This window comes from Nicotiana tabacum, chromosome 6 (genome assembly GCF_000715075.1).
Source record: "Nicotiana tabacum cultivar K326 chromosome 6, ASM71507v2, whole genome shotgun sequence".
In the NCBI taxonomy this organism is placed as follows: Eukaryota; Viridiplantae; Streptophyta; class Magnoliopsida; order Solanales; family Solanaceae; genus Nicotiana; species Nicotiana tabacum.
Genome location: NC_134085.1, coordinates 197,455,633 through 197,471,052, shown reverse-complemented (window position 1 = coordinate 197,471,052; position 15,420 = coordinate 197,455,633). Strand labels below are relative to the sequence as shown.

General features: G+C 38.9%; 1 pseudogene; it reads right to left on the bottom strand.

The window, feature by feature from the left end:
• Positions 1-6,367: 6,367 nt before the first annotated feature.
• On the bottom strand, positions 6,368-10,091 carry LOC142182449 (28S ribosomal RNA; annotated as a pseudogene).
• Positions 10,092-15,420: the final 5,329 nt, after the last annotated feature.

The window sequence follows — 15,420 nt, the reverse complement described above, 5'->3', positions numbered from 1 at the left end:
GAACAGAGGAAAGGAAACAATATTCAAAGGAAGACATTTAAAAGGTTCAGCAATCAGGTACCCGCCTGGAGAAGAAGGGAAAACATTTCAAAAAATACCATTCAAGTAAGCCACAAAGGGACTTCTAAGGAAAATACAAGTCAACGAGGCAACATCAGTCACAAGATCAAGTTTGAAAATAAATCTTTGTAAAGCATAGATTATAGCTTAGTCTAGCTTCTTCATTTTTGTCATGGTGTAATAAGGAGGTCAGTAGGCAGTATCAGCAGCAGCAACAACAGTAACAGTAAAATCGCAGCTTCATGGTAGTCCCAGCTACCAAAACTTTCCGAACTACATTGACCTGATTCCTTTATAGCTAAGGATATGTAGAAAACCTTTGAAGCAGAGGTTCGGTCAAATCTTTCAAAAAATGCTTCCCATGCAGTGTTCAAACAGGCAAAAATCGCTCGTATCCGCTCACTTTATCTTTGCACAAAAACTCTTCGTGTTTCCGGACAAAGAGGGGCAGCTGTGAGAACGTGATTTTTGCCTCATACGAATTACTCCAAAAGAATTCTCAAAATTAGGTCTTTTTCTTTAATTATGTGTTATTTTTAGGAATTATTATGTTATTTTCCTGATTGTTTGCATATGTTTGTGTATATGTTTAATTTTATAAACGCATTAAAAAATACAAAAATATAGTATCTACATTTAGGAATTGATTTTACATTTTTTTTATTAATAATTAGGTGTTTTACAAAAATGAAAAAATCAAAAAACTAATAACATATTTTTTGTCAAATTGTGTGATTTTTTTTAATTTAGTATTTTAATTATTTGTGATAATTATCATTTGGAGTTAATTAGTATTTTTAGATTAATTTTGGTTTTATAACTTAATTTAGGATTTTAATTTTTGAAAAATTAATAAATAAAACAAGAAAAGGAGGGAACTAATTTGAAAAGAAAGAGGAAAGAAATGAGAAATCAAAAGTTTGGGCTATTCTTCAAACCCAAATCTACAGGCCCAAAATATTCTTCAAAACCCACTAAAACCGGTCCAAACCTGCCCCAATATCCAGCCCATCACCATACTAAACTAAACGACGTCATTTGGACATGCTTCAATCTGAGCCGTTAAAAATCGTTCATCCAACGGTCTAGAATGCACCCCATCATCCGTATCCGACCCAGACCCATTTTTCAAAGACCGATCCGGTCTCAAAGGTGTTTAAAACGTTGTCGTTCCATTTAGTCAGATGATCCAAGCCGTTGATCTCGTTTGATCAACGGCCTGGATCCAATTTCATCCCCAGTATATATTTGTCCAAACAGACCCCACCCCCTCAGAATACCCCCCTCCTCTCACTCGTCTCACATCTTCTCTTCAGAGAAGAGTAACCCTAGTAGCCGCCACCCTTTTCCACCGCCCTAAACCCGGCGGCGCCGGCTCCAATCCGCCTGAAAACCACACCCCATGAACATCACAAGCCCCTCATACCAAATCCCTGCTCCAGTTCCCTCGAACATCCCTAGAACTGTTCGAATCTCGATTTAAAGGGATGAACCCTAGCAGCCGCCACCATTCACCACAGCCTTCCGGTGGCGGCGCCGGCTCCGTTCACCTCCAAAATCACACCCCAGAACCACCCCAACCCCCTCTTTCCAAATCCCCGATCTGTTTCCCTCGAATCACCCTAGTACTTCTCGAATCTTCAATCGAAGCTGTCCGGTCCCAAAATCCCTGAACCCTAGCTCACCCAATCGGCCCCAAATTCACACCGTAGAACCACCACAACTCCCTCTTCCCTAATCCATAACCAGTTTCCTTCGAATGAGGCTTGATCTGCTCGAATCTTAAATCCAAGGGTACGAGTTCTAAAGTCAAACCTAACTCGAGAATTGATGATAATCTTAGAGCCGGTTTCATCATGAAATGATACTAATCACTTGTTTTAACAAAGAACAAGTGACTAACATCATTTGGCGATGGAATCAAAAAGAAGAAAATTTGATACCAAGTTGTCCAGTTGAGCCGGTAAGTTTTCTTGATTATTGTTTCTTTTTTTTTAGTATTTTTACTTCTCTGGTTGTTGGTCCACTAACTCAGTCGGTTTAATTAAATCTTTTTATTAAATTTGTTTGAATTTGTTTAGTAACAGGTCTAGTTAATTTGGTGTTGATTGTTTTAAAGGTCGAATCACAAATGAGTTTATTCGTTAGTTATTTCTTGCTTGTTTCAATTCTAATCACTCATGTATGGGGTATTTTCTGATTTCTTTTCAATGTTAAACCCGTATATAATCAGAAATTGATGCTGTTTGGTTTTGGCTGCTTGATGATTTTTGTTTTATAGAATTGTTTGTGCAAGTTTACAAATAATCAGAATTTTCAGTAATTCTGATCAAATAAGTAGGATTTCAGAGTATAGCATGAGCATTGTTTAATAAAAAGGGGTATTCACCTAACTTAAGAAGATTCTAATAGTGGTATGGTTAGAAGTGCATTAATTGAGTAAGTGGAATCATTTTAAAATGTTGAAAGGTCATTTTGTGAATCCAAGGGGCATTTCCAGTTGCTATTTAAGAGATCTTAAGACTGAAAAAGAAGAGGGAACAAAAAAAGGATACAGAGAAGACAAGAGAGATTCTGAAATACTAAGAGAGGAGAAGAACATTCTGATATTCTGAAAGTATTGAAAAATACAGAATTGTTTAGAATTAAGAATCCGATAAATCAGCTGAAAACTCTCTACTGTACCATTGAGCCTCAGTAATTCCTGATTCTTTTAAGCTTTGAAAAACAGTAATGTTCAGTAATAGGATTTGAGTTGGTTTGGTACTAGTTTTTGGAAGGTTTTGATCAAATTGTGTTAAAGACTACTGTTCCATTAGGTTTTAAATCAATTTTCTGGTTTCACTTGCTGAATCTGGGGCTGTGTTGTTGCTACTGTCGATTTCTGCTGTTTAAAAATTGCTGATCCTTCTTTATTTCTTTGTCCCTTCAATCTCAGGTACCTTCTTAGCCCCTGAATGATGATTGATTATTGAACATATAAATCAGATGGAATATTAATTGGATACAGGCTACATTTGAACTTAGTTTCCCCCTGTTTCTCGCACTGCTTTAATATTCGATAATAAATATGTAGTTTTAGAGATTATCTAAGCGATCATTTACACATTTAATGTTGTGTATGTTCAGTAGTTATATGTATGGGTAATTGGATATGTATGTATGATTCTGCTGTACATATTCAATAGTTGTATGTATAGGTAATTGGACATGTACGTATGATGTTTATTTGAGATCAATATGGTTCGAAGAATTTGGCAAACATGTTCTGTGTTTACATTTGCTCCTGAATGAGTTTGAAATGTCTAAGGATTATATTGAAAGGTTTAGTATGATTTTCTGGAATTCATGAGGGAACCAGATTCTAATGTACTGGTTTGGCAACTATCAGTGTTAGGGGAAATTCAAGTTAGTTTAGTTATGTCGAAAGTGATTCACTGGTTATCTACTGTTGCTTGCATGTCAATTGAGTAGATTTGGTTGTTTTAAATTCTACAAGTTTTGTCCATGTGATGTTTAATTAATGTTTAAATATCAGCATTTCAAGTTAATTAGGGCCTTGAAAATTTAGAATCATATGCTATATAGTTTCTCAATAATTGGATCCTTAATAGTTTTCTATTTTCAAAATCTTGGAGTTGTTTGTATGTTATGACTAGCTATTTAGGTTCAATCTGAACTTTTGCTGCTCAGCCATCACTGGATCACGATACAGACTCGGTGTCGAGTCTAATTGGTTTTGGTTATGACGTTTTAAAGAATTTGGGCCTTCTTCTTGGGCTTAATTTGGGCCCAGAATTTCAAAATTAATAATAAATGAAAGTGATAGGCCCTGCAGCTTGAGTTTTCTTTTATTTTCTTCAAAACAGGTTTCTTCACTGTTAGTTCGGGTTGGTACAATTCCATTTTATGATCGGTCCAGTTCCCCAATGTTACAAACCAATTGGTTTGGTTTCTTTAAAAGGGATAATCATATCAATTGGGCGAATGATTATGGCCCTTTAATTTGATGGTTGCTAATTAGTAGGAAGAAAAATATATTTTTGATTCTTACTCATGTCTAAAGTACTACAAATTGATGCAAAAAATCTTGAGCTTTAGTAATCCAGCTAATGATTTCGTGCGCTTAACGATATGGACTTCTCTTGGTCTCAAATCTCAATATGATGTTAATTCCTCCTAGGCAGTTTCGAAGTGATTTGATCACAAAGAGCTTTTAAATTCAGTATCTCATGATGTGCCTGTTGGAATGATTATTTGGTTTGTTTTTTGAGCTAATCGGGTAGATATTGAAATAAAGAGAGGTCTATTGGGCTAAACTCTAAGAATGAATAAGTTGAGAAAGAACTTGATAGGCGTAAACCTTTTAATAACTTTTTCTGTTGTGTGTGGCATGATTATGGGTTCCAGAATTAAGACCAACGTATGCGCAATGTTGAGCAAAACAATCTTAATCTTTAAAATACAATTGTGATTGTGTACACGTTCGCGTGACATGATTATAATTCTAAAAACAATTCGGAGTATGCGTTCGCGCAACTTCTAACAAACCTTCTAAATAAAAAAAAAAGGGTTTTCGGAGGTTATTAATTAAATTAGCTCATATAGTCCGAAGTGTGCCGCCTACCATTTAATTATACAAAAATGACAAATGTTCGTAGTTTCTACCATACTTTGGCCAAACTTTTTTTTATAATAATAAAGTGTTATTAATTGTAGACACGTTCGCGTGACATAATTTTTGACGCGCCAAACAAATGGAGATACGTACGCGTTACCCGTTTCAAGATAATTTTCTTAATAAAAAAATGGTAAAGGATAAAGGCACATAGGGTCTAAAGTCAGTAATTAAACAATTTTAATAAGCCAAGTATGATCAAAGCGACCATGCTAGAACCACAGAACTCGGGAATGCCTAACACCTTCTCCCGGGTTAACAGAATTCCTTACCCGGATTTCTGTGTTCGTGGACTGTAAAACAGAGTCAATCTTTTCCTCGATTCAGGATTTGAACCGGTGACTTGGGACACCACAAATTACCCCAAGTGGCGACTCTGAATTTTAATAATAAATGAATCCCGTTTCGATTGTTACTTTAAGTTGGAAAAAAATCTCTTATACCCTTTACGGGGTGTAGGAAAAAAGGAGGTTTGACAATGATGATGCATACTTTGTGGGGATGATGCATGGTGACACGGAGTATGAGAATCCTCTTGAAAAATTGCTGGCTGAAGTTAATGATATTGAAATTGGTGAAGGTCCCAGTAATTTTGATGTTAAACCCAGTGGCTAAGATGTCGAGCTTGGTAACTAGAAAGACACTCACTAGCCAGGGAGAAGTTTTGGTGGTTTATTTTGTTGTCATTTCTGTTGTCCAGGTTATTTCGGGGTTGTAATCCTGACATTGTCTTGTGGCGCAAACCTTTCTTCTTCTTATTTTCTCTAGTTCGTTTAGTTGTAGTAACTCGTCTAGTGTTATTTAGGATTGTTCCAGGGTTGTAACCCATGTCTATTTTGCTTGTTTTGTTCAAATCCTTTTCACCATCAGTCTAATGCAATCTCTTGTTTTCTGTTAGTTCTAGTCAGCTTTTGTTTAGGTCACTTTTCCTTTTATAGTTCTTTTCATGGTGACTCTAGTGACGTGATATGCACGCATAATTCTAAGCTTGGTCTTGAAAGTTAGTCTAATCATGAAGCAATGACACAGTTTTAAATATAATAAAAGGAGGCATTTGAGGAAACAAGTAAAGATTCACGCATCCTAAGATAACCTGAATCTTGAATTGAGTGAAACTGAGGCAGTTAGTTTGGGAAATCAAGAGGTTGATAAGAGCATACAATAAGGAAATGTTTCTCAAGCAGTTTGAGGAAAATCAGTCAGTGCTGAAATGCATTCTTCCACATCAATATAAGGTTGAGTCAAGTCTGCTTCGAACCGGCAAGGATCATTTATTGGGACAAAGGTATTGTCCGTCGGCACTTTATGTTTGTGATGATTCCATCAATAGATACTGTGCATGATTTCTTTGTGTATCTTCAATTACACGTTTGTACTTGGCATTTGTAAAGTTTGGTATGACGAAGGAATTTTATTCTGCTACCCAAACACTTTTATCTTTTGCTACCCCTTTTGAGCCTTAATTTGTTTTGTTCCATACCCCTCTTTTGGAATCAGAAGTAGAGTTAGGAACTAGAAAAGAAAAAAGAAAGAAGGAAAAAAAAGAAAAAGAAATAAAAGGAAAAGAAACCAACTTTGTGTTTGAACTACGTTCGACCTGATTCTTGTCACCTCAAGATACGTAGGCAGACATGTGTGTGAGTCAACGGGTGAGTAAACCCGTGGATCGTGGAAGCAAGGCCACTCTGCCACTTACAATACCCCAACGCATATTTAAGTCATCTGCAAAGGATTCTACCCACCGCTCGATGGAAATTGTACTTCAAGGCGGCCACTGCGGCTCTTCCGCCGCGATGACTTAGCCAACGACACGTGCCCTGGGGGGGCCAAAGGTCCCTACTGCGGGTTGGCAAGTGGACGGCGGGCACATGCGTCGCTTCTAGCTCGGATTCTGACTTAGAGGCATTCAGTCATAATCCAGCGCACGGTAGGTTCGCGCCACTGGCTTTTCAACCAAGCACGATGACCGATTGTGCGAATCAATGGTTCCTATCGTACTATGTTGAATTACTATTGCGACACTGTCATCAGTAGGGTAAAACTAACTTGTCTCACGACGGTCTAAACCCAGCTCACGTTCCCTATTAGTGGGTGAACAATCCAACACTTGGTGAATTTTTCTTCACAATGATAGGATGTAGGGGTGGGCATCGGTCAATTCAGTTCGGTTGTGAATGTTATCGGTTTTGCATATCGGTTATTGATTTACAAATATGATAACCCGATAGCCAAACCGATAAGATATCTCTTATCGGTTATCGATTATCGATTAATCGGTTATTGACCATTATAAGTTCGGTTATCAGTTTACCCGATAAGATAACTCAATCTAAAGTTAAGGAAAAAAAAGACAATTCACCGGAGTAAAGCAAAAAAGAGAAGAATTGACATATAGTATACTACCCATTTCTGCATTCTAGCCATAACTAATATTTGAAGCATGCTTCATTTTGATAAATTCAAGACCTGTGCAATCTCAAAAATTAATACTACATCTCCACAAGTATTTCATCTCCAATTCGCTGGAAATAGAAGTTAACAGGAACATAAATAATATTTTTTTGGTTTCCTGCCAAACCATAATCAAGAGATCAATGTCTTTCTTCAGAGTCTAATTGTAGCAAGAGCAACAAGAGTATTAGTAATTCAACAGTTGTCCAAACATAACTGAAATAGTACTAATTCTTATTGGGTTATCAGTTTACCCATTAAGAAATTGGACAAACCGAGGCCCGAACCGATAACCCAATAGTGAAAAAATATTAAACCGTTAACCTAATAACCCAATATCGATACCCCAATAAGCTTTTTTTGTTTCGGGCTTTTGGTTATACCCGATATATGCCCAGCCCTAATAGGAAGAGCCGACATTGAAGGATCAAAAAGATACATCACTATGAACGCTTGACTGCCACAAGCCAGTTATCCCTGTGGTAACTTTTCTGAAGCCTCCAACTTCGAATTTCGAAGGTCTAAAGGATCGTTAGGCCACGCTTTTATGGTTTGTATTTGTAATGGAAATCAGAATCAAACGAGCTTTTACCCTTCTGTTCCACACGAGATTTCTGTTCTCGTTGAGTTCATCTTAGGACACATGTGTTATCTTTTAATAGATGTGCCGCCCTAGCCAAACTCCCCACCTAACAATGTCTTCCACCTAGATCGACCTGCAAGCAAGCCTTGGGTCCAAAAATAGGGGAAGTACCCCGCTTCTGATTCACGGAATAAGTAAAATAACTTTAAAAGTAGTGGTATTTTACTTTCGCCTTTCGTCTCCCACTTATATTACACCTCTCAAGTCATTTCACAAAATTTGACTAGAGTCAATCTCAATAGGGTCTTCTTTCCCCGCTGATTCTGCCAAGCCCATTCCCTTGGCTGTGGTTTCACTATATAGTAGACTAGGACTGTGGGAATCTCATTAATCCACTCATGCGCGTCACTAGTTAGATGACGAGGCATTTGGATACCTTAAGAGAGTCATAGTTACTCCCACCGTTTACCCGTACTTGGTTGAATTTCTTCACTTTGACATTCAGAGCACTAAGCAGAAATCACATTGCGTAAACATCTGTAGGGACCATCGCAATGCTTTGTTTTAATTAAACAGTCAAATTCTTCTTGTCCGTACCAGTTCTGAGTTGGTTGTTCGATGCCCGGGGATAGCCCCCCAAGGAATAGTTCCCAGTCTATCCCTCAGACGGCACACGGTGACCTGCTATTGCTGCAGGAGCAGCTCGAGCAGTCCACTGACAGTCGATGGGTTCGGGACTGGGACCCCCGTACCTAGCCCTTAGAGCCAATCCTTTTTCCCGAAGTTATGGATCCGTTTTGCCGACTTCCCTTGCCTACATTGTTCCATCAACCAGATACTGTTCACCTTAGAGACCTGATGCAGTTATGAGTATGACCGAGCATGGACGACATTCGGTCCTCTAGATTTTCAAGGGCCGCCGGGAGCGCACCGGACACCACGCGACGTACGGTGCTCTTCCAGCCGCTGGAGCCTACCTCCTAAGTCGTTTCCAAGGTGGGCAGGATGTTAAACAAAAAAGACAACGCTTCCCGAGGCCCCCACTGACGTCTCCGGACTTCCTAACGCTGTCGTCAATTGCCACGTCCCGTTCAGGAATTTTAACCCGATTCCCTTTCGGAGTACGCGTGAAATGCACTATCTATCATGGTTCCCCCGACCCTTAGGATCGACTAACCCATGTGCAAGTGTCGTTCACATGGAACTTTTCCCCTCTTCTGCCTTCAAAATTCGCATTTGAATATTTGTTACTACCACCAAGATCTGCACCGACGACCACTCCACCTAGGCTCACACCCAAGGTTTTGCAGCGACCGCTGCGCCCTCCTACTCATCGGGGCCGGCACTTGCCCCGACGACAGAGTGTAGGTCACGCGCTTAAGCGCCATCCATTTTTGGGGATAGTTGATTCGGCAGGTGAGTTGTTACACACTCCTTAGGGGATTTCGACTTCCATGTCCACCGTTTTGCTGTCTTAATTGACCAACACCCTTTGTGGGATCTAGGTTAGCGCATAGTTTGGCACCGTAACTCGGCTTCCGGTTCATCCTACATCGCCAGTTCTGCTTACCAAAAATGGCCCACTAGGAGCTCTTGATTCCGTGGCGCGGCTCAACAAAGCAGTCTCGCCGTCCTACCTGTTTAAAGTTTGAGAATAGGTCGAGGGCGTTGCGCCCCCGAAGACTCTAATCATTTGCTTTACCTAATAGAACGCATGCGTACTCCAGCTATCCTGAGGGAATTTTCGGAGGGAACCAACTACTAGACGGTTCGATTAGTCTTTCGCCCCTATACCCAAGTCAGACGAACGATTTGCACGTTAGTATCACTATGAGCCTACACCAGAGTTTCCTCTGGCTTTGCCCCGCTCAGGCATAGTTCACCATCTTTCGGGTCCCGATAGGTATGCTCAAACTCTAACCCTTCACAGAAGATCAAAGTCGGTCGGGGGTGCACCCCTCAGGGGGATCCTACCAATCAGCTTCCTTACGCCTTACGAGTTTACTCGCCCGTTGACTCACACACATGTCAGACTCCTTGGTCCGTGTTTCAAGACGGTCACACCAAATAAAATATTTTATAATCCCCGAAGTCAAGAGAGAGGCAATTTTTCCTAGAAATCTCATTAAAGCAAAAATTAAAGAAAATTCCCAGACTCCAAGAAACTGGGGCAAAATTTTTAATTTGGCCAAAAGATGTGATTCCAAAAGTTGTATTTTGAACCCTTTCATCTTATATTATTTTTAGCTTTCATGCCACCCTTTCTTTCTAACCCTATCCAAAAGCTTACATACGGTCCAAAGAAAGACCTTCCGACCATTCTTTAAGGATGTCAAATCAAGTGTGTGGCGAAAGTATGATCTTACTGCATCATGGGTAATACCTTTGTTCTCAGCACAAAGAGAGAAAATGATAAAATGAGAGAGTCTTATCGGTGAAAACCCTCACGGGCACCGTAAGGCGATAGTGAGTTGAGAAAAAAGAGCAAAATGAGAGAGGTTTGATGGTGAAAACCCTTCAGGGCACTACAAGTCGACTAAGGATTCTGGATCAAATGGGACAATTGGAGCGTTAAAGCCCAGTTTCACAGCTTAGAGGCATAACAAGAGTTGAAAATTAGACTTGCATGACAGATCAGGCCGCTTAATCCAAATTGCATGTCATGGTCAGTGGGGAGGGCCTTAAAATCAGATTAGTTTCTACTTTGTTCTTTTTCCTGTGTAAAATTTTTTCTTGTTAGATACCATCTCTTCTCGTTTTTCTCCTTATTTTGTTCCTCCTGTTTTGGTTGAGTCCCTTAGAGTCTGTTTTGTCGAAACAAGTGGGAAATGACTTCAAAATCTGCCATCAGCTTTTTAATCACACAAAGCCGAGTTTGGCAAGCACATCAAAATGGCATAAGATAAAGGAGAATAGTGTGTGCACTGAGTTGGTGATACTAGATGTTCTTTGGGATTGATGTAAAATGCAAAGATTGGGTGAATGCTAGAACACGAGTGCAATGCATCAGGCATAAGGTATTGGACTTGAACGAATCAGGAATATTTCTTATGATACGGGTTGTCCGGAAAAGCAGTTGGTCGACAACAAGCAATGTCTTCCAAGTTGAAGTCCAGGTTGATCGTGACAAGTGCAAGAGAAATTTCCCTCGAGGTCAAGGCCACAAACTAAACACCATATTTAAACTCACAAGTTTTCTTTGTTTGAAATAGGAACAAAGCAGTGCAAACAAGTTGGTTCAAAAACAAGGGAAAAAACGAAAAGAAAAGAAAGAAAAAAAGAAGAAGAAAAGAAGAGCCGACAAAGGAAAGTTTCTCAAATCTTTGTCCTTACCTGTCTTGCTAGTGTGCATAAAATGTTGCCATTGCTTTTCATATTTTTTCTCCTAGGATAAAAAGTCCTAGTCTGATGGATTTTTCCCCCCAATCAGAAATCTTAGAATGATGAATCTTTCTCCTAAGATTAAAAAAAACCTAGTATGATGAACTTTCTCCTAGAATCAAAATCTTAGTCTGATAAATCTTTATCCTAAGATAGAAAACCTAGTATGATGAATTTGCTCCTAGGATCAAAATCTTAGTCTGATAAATCTTTCTCCTAAGATAGGAAATCTTAGTCTGATGAATTTTTCTTCTAAGATAAGAAATCGTAGGCTAATGAATTTTTCTCCTAAGAAAGAAAACCTAGTCTGATGAGTTTTCTCCTAGAATAGAAATCTTAGTATGATGAATCTTTCACCTAAGATAGAAAACCTAGTCTGATGAATTTTCTTCTAGGATCAAAATCTTAGTCTGATGAATCTTTCTCCTAAGATAAGAAACCTAGTCTGATGAATTTTCCTAGGATAGAAATCTTAGTTTGATGAATCTTTCTCCTAAGATAGAAAACCTAGTCTGATGAATTTTCTCCTAGGATCAAAATCTTGGTCTGATGAATCTTTATCCTAAGATAAAAAACCTAGTCTGATGAATTTTCTCCTATTATAGATTTTTAGTTTTCTTAATTTATTAATCATTAGTTTTCTTGAAATCAGGGGTCCCGCCTGGAGAATAAGGTCAGTTTTTACTTTAGTCAAGCTTAGTTTATAGTTTTCCGCAAACTCAATCTTAAATCTAGGAGACTGATCGGAGCCAACCCTACACCACTACAAAGTGGCGAGAGCGGTCAAAGCAGCTTTTACCCGAGATGGTCGGGATCGAATCCACAGGGAGCTAGAAGTGGGAATTGGATTCCTATCTAAACTAGAGATGCGTAGTGCTCTTAATTACTCTTCCAATCATCTTTTCGTTGGATATTACTTATAATATTTATGCTAATGATAAGCGAAATTAAACTAAGAATGATTGCTTGTAGGGTTTTCTAATTAGTTAAAGAGGCACTAGGAAAGTGACTTTTTCCTAGGTGAATACTTGACGGGATCTAAAGCCTAAGGCAAAGACGTTATGTTGGGGATTGTGATATAGCCAATGTATGGAATTACTCACTCTATACCTCTCGGTAGCTTGAGTGACTTTGCCCTAATTGACTTTCTCAAGACCAATTGGGTGTCAAAATTGTGCAAGCAATATAGGCTCAAGTCGAGTATTACTATCTCTAGGTTTAACCCTTTAATTGGGGCTATCAATCTCTCGATTACAACCCAGTTCCTTGTTGGACTGATTTTTCTAAACTCAATCTCTCTTTCTCAAGAAGAGCCCAAGTCAAATAGGCACAAATTAGTGTTTGCAACCACTAATTCAACATGGAAAACACAAATCAGTCCAAATATCAACTACCCATAAACATCTAAGCCTTAAATCAAAAGACTCATCAAATACCCACACTAGGATTGAGCCATAACCCTAGCTAATGGGTTTAGCTACTCATAATAATGGAAGAATGCAAAGAAATAGATGAAGAATAACCCATAAGATTTAATTACAAGCTAATAATTGAAGATTCAATGATAAACCCATTATAAAATTACTCAAATTAGTCAAAAACCACTGTTTATGTACTCAGCTAAAAGTTAGATTACAAAAGATGACTTAAAAATGGGAAAAGAAAGTATTTATACTAGGACAAATTTTCTTGACAAAAATACCCATGCGGGGGTACCGCGGACCGCAAAAAATGGAGTGTGGCAGCAGTGAGGCTTTCTGGCTTCAAGTCTCTGCTCTCTGAACTTGGCCACCGTGGGCCGCATAAAATGTACCGCGGCCGCGGTGGCTTCAACTGCGGTCCACACAAAAAGGACCGCGGACTGCATTGGCATTAGCCTCCAAACTCCCAACTCTCTAAACCCCCATCTTTGCGGACCACACAAACTCGATTGCGGCCACGGTGAGGCCACTGCGTCCGCACAAAATGGTTTGTGGCCGTAGTGCTTGAGTTTCCAAAATATGCACCTCTCTGAATCTCCTCATTGTGGACGGCACTAAATGGAATGCAGCCGTAGTGGATCTGTTGCAACTGTGCTTGGATTTGTTCTTGGTACTTGTGCATGTTTCACTCCTTTTTGAGCTGGTTTTGACTATTTGTCACCTTTTTGACCAAACCCTGCAAACAAGTACAAAATGTAAGCCTTTGGGACTATTTTGTCTATATTTTAATCAAAACTCAAGTAAAAAAGAGTGTAAAATGAACTATAATCCCTAGTTATCAACTCCCCTAAACTTAAGCTTTTTCTTGTCCTCAAGAAAACAAAATAAGACTCACCTCTTAAGAGTAAATCCAAGAAAATTCAGCTGACTTAAAGTGACCTCATCTAGCATCAATTGGGACTAACAATTGCCCTCAATTCAAATGAATCATTAACAACATTCAACCTCCTAAACACCATGGATTTAGTGCGACACAAGAGCGTCAAGAGTTGACTCAACCCATTAAATAAACTCTTTCTACTACTTTGGTCATCGTGGGACCCAAACTCATACTACTCAACTTTGCCTAAGCAACCCTCACTTTTAGATTGTAGCATTCAGAATGAGAATTGTGGAAAATACACTCATCTCTCTCAAAGAAAGGTCACAAGTCTGGCTTTAAGTACCATAAGATTGCCCCTTATGTGAGTCACCACTAATATAAGCTTCATTCAACTCAAGATCATATAGGGCTTTTGTAGAGATATAGTGAAGGCTTTGGTTTAGGGTAGGAAATATTTGGTCTAGGTGGGTTCCATCTTCCCTTAAGCACTTCATTTGATACATTTTGGCACACATTCTCTTGACTTTTTGAGTCATTTAACTTCTTTCTTAGGGGTTAGAGAGACACACTATCACTCTTTCTTGTTCATTTCAAACCTTTTTCTCCTTTCTCAACTTTCCACACCTTTCATCTCTTCACTTTTATTGAATCCCTTCATTTTTTCAACATTGATCATTCTTTCTTTTTTTGACTTTTTGATTTTCTTTCTTTTTCATTGCCTTTCCTTTTCTTCATTTTGTACCTTTTAACACTTTGGTGCATTCCTCGTCTCTCCCCCCCAAACTTATGCTTTTGCCTTGTGCTAAGAAAAGATCGGGTGCCAAGAGAGGGTATTTTTAGAATGGGTAAAGGCTTGTATCGTGGTTTTTTGAAAGAAAAAGGTCTATTGCTCAAAAGGGTTGACTAGGGATATTATTATTGGTATGCTATGGAAGTTTTCACGACATCATTTGGATCAAAGAGAGCCTATAATCACATCTTAAGTCAAACTACACTTAGAATTTCGCCTAGACAAACATTCAGGGCAAGTTCTAGACTCATGGCTCGGGACTTGGACTTGCAATTTAAATTCTCACCACACAAACTATAGGATTGCTAAAGAGATAGAGTCGGGGGCCCACAACAACCTTAGCTAAGATTTGAGCAACATGAATGGTCCCGAAAAACAACTTGATGATTATCGGCCAACACAAGAGTCTCAAGGTCACAACTTTCACCATCCTATACACAACAATTTATTTTTGACCATAGGATCAAAGGCAAATGTGTTAGGCCCAAGTGAAGCTTTGCTTGAGGCACCATTACTCACTAGCTACTATTTACACAAAAAAGCAAAAAGAAACAGATTCAAACCCTTAAGAAGGTTGTCATGCTATCCATCATCAGGAAGAGCCACCCGTTTCACACAAATTTCACCTTTGGAAAGAACCTTGTCATTAAGAAAACCAAAGGCTTATTAAACGCAAAACTCAAAATAAGAAGCTATCCCAATGAAATAAGAAGCTATGAAAGAGAAAATGCGGAAAGTAGAATGAATATGTACAAGAGGGGATTTAGATGAATATACATAAGGGGGAAATAAATATATACATCAGAAAGTAACTTTATATACAGACCAAAGTTGCAAAGTACGAAAAGTAAACTAGAATAGAAAAATTATGTACATACCAAAAGTAAAAAATAAAGCATAATAAAAGAAAATAATGTCATATATACAACCCAAATCATCCAAATAGGGCTAAGTGGCCGCAAAGGCCTTAGTGCGGGGGCAACATTTCAATGCGGTCCGTAGAGTTAATTGGTCAAAAATAGGGTTCTCTGAAGTTTGCCACCGCAGCCGCAATACATTTTGTGCAGTCCGCGATGGACCATTGCGGCCGCATTGCATTTCTTGCGGTCCGCAGTGGATGTCTCCTCAGTGATTCATACTTGTGAGTACCACGGACTACTGTGCCATTTTGTG